This window comes from Suricata suricatta, chromosome 1 (genome assembly GCF_006229205.1).
Source record: "Suricata suricatta isolate VVHF042 chromosome 1, meerkat_22Aug2017_6uvM2_HiC, whole genome shotgun sequence".
Taxonomy (NCBI): Eukaryota; Metazoa; Chordata; class Mammalia; order Carnivora; family Herpestidae; genus Suricata; species Suricata suricatta.
Genome location: NC_043700.1, coordinates 8,509,246 through 8,516,318, shown reverse-complemented (window position 1 = coordinate 8,516,318; position 7,073 = coordinate 8,509,246). Strand labels below are relative to the sequence as shown.

The 7,073-nt window shown below is 35.9% G+C and overlaps 1 pseudogene; it reads left to right on the top strand.

Moving 5' to 3' along the window:
* Positions 1 to 2,895: 2,895 nt before the first annotated feature.
* On the top strand, positions 2,896 to 3,454 carry LOC115297964 (annotated as a pseudogene).
* The last annotated feature ends 3,619 nt before the right edge of the window (positions 3,455 to 7,073 follow it).

Here is a 7,073-nt window from a genome sequence, read left to right as displayed (position 1 = left end):
AAACCAACCCCAGAAGATCCACCTTGGGTTGGATACATAGTAATTAAAATGAAAAACAACAACAACAACAACAACAAACAACCAGTAATAAAAGAGAATTTTTAAAGCACAATAGAAAACAGTTATAGACAAGAGAAAAAACCTCATAAGGCTAACAGAAGATTTTTTAGCAGAAATTCTGCAGGCCAGAGGAAGGGGCATAATATATTCAAAGTGCTAAAAGGACAAAACTTCAACCAAGAACATACTAACCAGCAAGATTGTTATGCAGAACAGGAGAAACAGTTTCCCAGACAAACAAAAGTCAAAGGAATTAAGCACCTCACCTCTAAGCCAGTCTTAAAATAAATGTTAAAGGGACTCTTTCAGTGGAAAGGAAAGACCATAAGCAGGAGTTAGAAAGAAGGAATCACAAAATCAGTAACATTAAGAATAGTTTTGCTCCCCAGACAGCGGAAGAGTAGGTCTGGGAAGCCACCCCTGGAGCCGGAGCTGTCGTGCCCCCGTCCTTTTAAGTTCCCGTTGCAAACAATAAAGGCCTTTCCTAATGTGTTTAAAAAAAAAAAAAAAGAATATTTTTACAGGGATGCCTGGGTGGCTCAGTTGGTTAAGCATCTGACTTAGGCTCAGGTCATGTGCTCATGGCTTACGAGTCTGAGCCCACGCCAGGCTCCATGCTGACAGCTCAGAGCCTGGAGCCTGCTTTGAATTCTGTGTCTCCTTCTCTTTCTGCCACCTCCCCCCACCCCCACTTACATTCTATCTTGCTTTCTTTCAAAAATAAATATTACAAAAAGAATATTTATACAAATCAGTCACAGTATCCACAAAATAAAAATATTTAAAGCTTGACACCATATACCTAAAATGTGGGGGAAACAGGTAAAAATTTAGTGCTTTTAGAAAGGATTCAAACTTAAGTGACACTAATTCATATAAACTGCCATTAGCTTAAGATGTTACATACAAACCTAATGGCAACCACAAACCAAAAACCAGTAAAAGCTATGCAAAAAATAGAATGATCTAAGTATATCACTAAGAAAAGGCAGCCAACTGTGAGAAAAGGGAACAAGAGAAAAAAGGAACAGAGAGAAATGCAAAAAAAAAAAAAAACCATAAAACAATTAAGAAAATAGCAATAAATACATACTACTAATTACTTTGACTATAAGTGGCCTAATGCATCAATCAAAACACAGTGTGACAGAATGATAAAGAAGTAAGACCCATCTATATGCTGCCTACAAGAGACTTCCTTTAAAGTGAAAGACACATACAGATTGAAAGTGAAGGGATGGAAAAGAATTTGTTATGCAAATAAACATCGAAAGAAAGTCAAAATATTTATATTGAATAATAAAGATTGTAACATGTGACAAAGAAAGACACTATATAATCATAAAGAGAATAATCTGACAAAAAGATTTAACAAATGTATATATTTATGCACCCAACAAGGGAATACCCAAATACATAAAGCTTTTAGTAACAAACATAAATGAAATAATCAATACTAATACAATAATAGGAGAATGGCCCAAAATCATTGGGATGCAGCAAAAGCTGTTCTAAGAGGAAAATTTACAGCAATACAGGTCCACCTCAAGAATCAAAAAAATTCTTAAATAACCACCTAACTTTATACCTATAGGAGCTAGAAGAAGCAGCACAAAACAAACAAACAAACAAACAAACAAACAAAAAAACCTACCCAAAATCAGTATAAGGATAAAGATTAGATCAGAAATAAAACAGAAACTAAAAAAACAGCAGAAAAGATCAATGAAACCAAGAGCTGTTTCTCTGAAAAGATCAACAAAAATTATGTGAGAGAGAGGATTCAAATCAACAAAATCAAAAATGAAAGAGGAGAATAATAATCCACACCACATAAATCAAAGAGATTATAAGAGGGGTGCCAAGGTCACTCAGTCAGTTGAGTACCATACTTTTGATTTCAGCTCAGATCTTATAGTCCTGAGATTGAGCCCCTTATCAGGCTCTGTGCTGACAGCATGGAGCCCGCTTGGGATTTTCTCCCTCTTTTTTCTCAAAACAAATGAAAATAAAAATAAAAACCCAGGGTTCCTGTTTGAATTTGAATAGACTGATTACCAGCAATAAAATGGAATTAGTAAAAAAAAAAAAAATCCCCAACAAACAGAAGGTCAGGACCTGTCAGCTTCATAGGTGAATTCTATCAAATATTGAATGAGGAGTTAATACCTATTCTTCTCAATCTACTCCAAAAGACTGAAGTAGAAGGAAAGCTCCCAAATTTTTTCTAGCAGACTAGCATTACCCCGATACCCAAATCAGATAAAGTCACTACAAAAAAAGAGAACTACAGACCAAAACTTCTGATGAACATAAACACAAAAATCCTCAATAGAACATGAGCAAACCAAATCCAAGAATATATTAAAAAAACATTCACCACTTCAGTTGGATTTATTCCCAAGATACAAGAATGGGTCAGTAGTCACCAAACAATGTAATATATCATGTCAACAACAGAAAGATACAGACCACATGATCACTTTCAATAGATGCAGAAAAAGCATTTAACAAAACACAACATCCATTTTGATAAAAACCCTCCACAAAGTAGGTTTAGAGACAACATACCTCAATATGATAAAGTCCTTAGAAGAACAAACCCCCAGCAAACACCATCCCCAAAGGGGAAAAACTGAGCTTTTTCTCTACATTTAGGAGAAAGACAGGAACGTCTTACCACTGTTATTTAACGTAGTACTGGAAAAACTTGGCGCAGCCATCAGACAACAAAACATGAAATAAAAAGTATCAAGATTAGCAAGGAAGGCATGAATGCTCCCAGGAGCCACCGCTCTTCCTCTTCCTGTAAGCAGCCTGAGGTGATCTCTGAAAATGGTTCGCTATTCACTTGACCCAAAAAACCTGACAAAATCATGCAAACCAAGAGGTTCAAATCTTCATGTTCACTTTAAGAACACCCGTGAAACTGCCCAGGCCATCAAGGGTGTGCATATCTGAAAAGCCACCAAGTATCTTAAAGATGTCACTTTGCAGAAGTATTGTGTGCCGTTCCGACACTACAATGGTAGAGTTGGTGGTAGGTGTGCCCAGGCCAAACAGTGGGGCTGGACACAGGGTTGGTGGCCCAAAAAGAGTGCTGAATTTTTACTGCACACTTAAAAATGCAGAGAGTAATGCTGAACTTAAGAGTTTAGATGTAGATTCTCTGGTCATTGAGCACATCGTCCAGGTGAACAAAGCCCCCAAGATGCGGTGTAGAACTTACAGGGCTCATGGTGGATTAACCCATACATGAGCTCTCCTTGCCACATTGAGATGATCCTCACTGAAAAAGGGGAGATTGTTCCTAAACCAGAAGAGGAAGTTGCACAGAAGAAAAAAGATATCCCAGAAGAAACTGAAGAAACAAAAACTTATGGCCTGGGAGTAAATTCTGCATAAAATACATGCAAATAAAAGTAAAAACAGAAAAAAAGATTTAGCAAGGAAGATGTAAAAGTTACACTCTTTGCAGATTTCAAGATACTCTATATAGAAAATCTTAATGATTCCACCAAAAACCTACAAGAACTGAAAAAGGAATTGAGTATGTTCAAAGGATACAAAGTCAATATACAGAATTCCACTGCACTTCCATACAATAATAATGAAAGAGCAGAAAAAGAATTTAAGAAAACAGTCTTGGGGCACCTGGGTGGCTCAGTTGGTTGAGCATCTGGCTTCAGCTCACATCATGATCTCACGATTCTTGAATTCAAGCCCCGTGTTGGGCTCTGTGCTGCCAACTATCTCAGAACCTGGAGCCTGTCTTCGGATTCTGTGTCTCCCTCTCTCTCTGACCCTCCCCTGCTAATACTGTCTCTCTCGGTCTCAAAAATAAATAAAACATTAAAAGAAAACAGTCTCATTTGCAGTTCCAGAAAAAATAATTACCTAGGAATAAAATTAACCAAAGAGGTGAAAGATTTGTACTCTGAAAACTCTAAAACACTGATGAAAGAAATTGATCATGACAAAAGGAAAGATATTCCATGCTCACGAGTGGAAAACCAAATATTTTTCAAATGTCCATGCTACCCAAAGCAGTCTACAGATTTAATGCAATCTCTATCAAAATACCACCACCATTTTCCAAAGAACTATAACAAATGAGCTTAAAATTTGTATGGAATGTCAAAATATCCAAACCATTCCTGAAAACGGAGAACAAAACTGGAGGTATCACATTCCCGTACTTCAAGACATACTATAAATCTGTAATAATATAAGCAGAATAATAATGGCACTAAATAGACATGTAAATCAACAGAACAGAAAGCCCAGAAATAAACCCACAATTATATGGTAAATTAAAATTTGAAAAAAAGAGGCAACAATATGCAATGGGGAAAAAGCTCATCAAATAATGGTGGAATAAATAGAGAGCTACAAGAATAAAATGGCCAGTTTTTTACACCAAACACAAAATTGATTAAAGGCCTAAGTATGAAACCATTATAATCCTAGAAGAGAGCACAGGCAGTAATAATTCTGACATTGGCCATACCAACATTTTTCTAGATATATTTCCTGAGGCAATGGAAATAAAAGCAAACATAAACTATTGGGACTGCATCAAAATAAAATGCCTCTCTGCACAGCAAAGGAAATAGTCAAGAAAACTGAAAGATAACCTACCGAATGGGAGAAGATATTTCTAAATTATACCTTGCAAAAAGGGCTGGTATCCAGAATAAAGAACTTTTACCATTCTGTCAAAAACCAAATAATGCAATAAAAAATATAAAAGACATCAACAAATATTTCTCCAAGGAAGACAAACAAATGGCCAACAGAAGCATGAAAAGATGCTCAGTATCACTCATCACCAGGGAAATGCAAATAAAAATCTCGATGAGATATTATCTTAACACCTGTGAGATGGCTAAAATTAAAAAAACAACCTAACAAACAAGTGTTAACAACGAGGTGAAGAAGGAATCCTGTTACAGTGTTGGTGGAAATGCACAATGGTACAGCCACCGTGGAAAACAGTATTGAGGTTCCTGAAAAAACTAAAAATAGAATTACTATATGACCTAATATTTCCACTACTGTATTTAACCAAAAATTTTAAAAAATACTAATTCAAAAGATATATGCCACCCTATGCTATGGAAGTAGTCCAAGTGTCCATCGATAGATGAATGGACATTTGATGAGTGTGATGAGATACACACACACACACACACACATACACACACAATGGAATATCCATCTATAGATGAATGGATAGAGTTGGTGTGTGTGTGTGTATTTACAGCATCATGGATTGACCTAGAGGGTATAATGCTAAGTGAAATCAGATAAATCAGGATGAATGCCATATGATTTTACTCTTCTATGGAATTTAAGAAACAAAGTAAAAGGAGAAACCATAAAACAGACTCAAGGATAAAGAAGAAACTGGTGGTTATGAAAGGAGAGGTAGGTGGGGGGTGAAGTGGGTGAAGGGCATTAAGACTACACCAAGAGCACAGAGGAATGTATACAATCGGTGAGTCAGTGTTCTGCACACTTGTCAGTAATATGACATTGTATGTTAATTATACAAATAAAAAAATTAACTTCATTTCCATATACAGAACCTGGCACCACAAAAACCACAAAAGCCACCTTTTTTTCCCAGCTGGTAGGAAACAGTTGCCAAATTTTACAGTTGGGCATAAAAAAATCCTAAAGTATTCAAATGTTTTGATTTCCTGACAATATTGTAATATAGATATCTATTTTTAAAAAACATAACTGAAGTATTTCCCAAGTCCCTAGATATTAAACCATGCCCATCTGATTATGCTATAATTCAAACATGAAATCAAACAACATTTAGAAAACATTTAACTGAATAATTAATGAATTCTTGCAGTACGTACTTTAAACAGGGTGTAATGAAATGTATTGCCTTAGAGGAGCATTTAAGAAAAAAATATAAAGTATCATGTATTTATAATTTCTTCTAACTCAACTAGGAAAGGAATAGAAAATTACAATACAGATATATGTAATCAAAAGTAGATACCTAAATTTAAATTTTTCACATTTATTTTTGAGAGACGGAGAGAGACAGCTTGAGCAGGGGAGGGTCACAAAGAGGGGGAGACACAGAATCTGAAAACAGGCTCCAGGCTCTGAGCTATCTGTCAGCACAGAACCTGACATGGGGCTTGAACCCATGAACCATGAAATCATGACCTGAACCAAAGCCGGACACTCAACCAACTGAGCCACCCAGGCACCCCTAGAGATCTAAATTTAAAAAAAAAATAGAGAATTTAGACAAAGCCAAGAGTTGATTCTTTGAATAAATTAATACATTTGATAAAGACCTCCTAGGAATATTTAGTTTAAATAACAAAAAACACATTTTAAAATGTCAGAATTTATAAAGGGACATGACAACATACACCACAGATATAATAATGAAAGTATAGTATAAATTCTGACAATAAGATGAAAATACTAAAGGTAACAGAATCAAAAAGAAAATTTGCCCATTTTGTTGTCTATTAAAGAAATTTAACCCATGAGGAAACATCTTCACAAAAAGAAACCCTCTGGTTCAAGTAGTTTTATCCTTCCGCCAGACGAACAGAAGTTACACTGCTGCTAAATACAGTTTCCAAGACTTCCTTAACGTTAACAAAGCAGTTCTATGATGCACACTATCATTTTCCCAATAAACCTATATTTTTGACAAGTCTAGAAACCTTGAGTCTGTGCAGGTTCACATGAAATAAATTAGACAGGAGTGGCATATAGTAACAGAGTTTTAGCCTAGAGCCACTGTGGAGAACTGGGATGGAGGATATGGAAGGGATGTACAAGGAAGATACTCAGAGACATAGGGGGGTGTGTGGAGAGACGCACACCTCTGGTCCCTGGATGAATGTGAGACAAGTTGAATAAAGTGTTAGATACAGCCTAATACACTATGTAAAAATGCCTTGAGAGATTTTATGAAGGAGTTGAGCTTTTTTTCTCAGACTAACAGTCTTAGAAATTGATGGCTG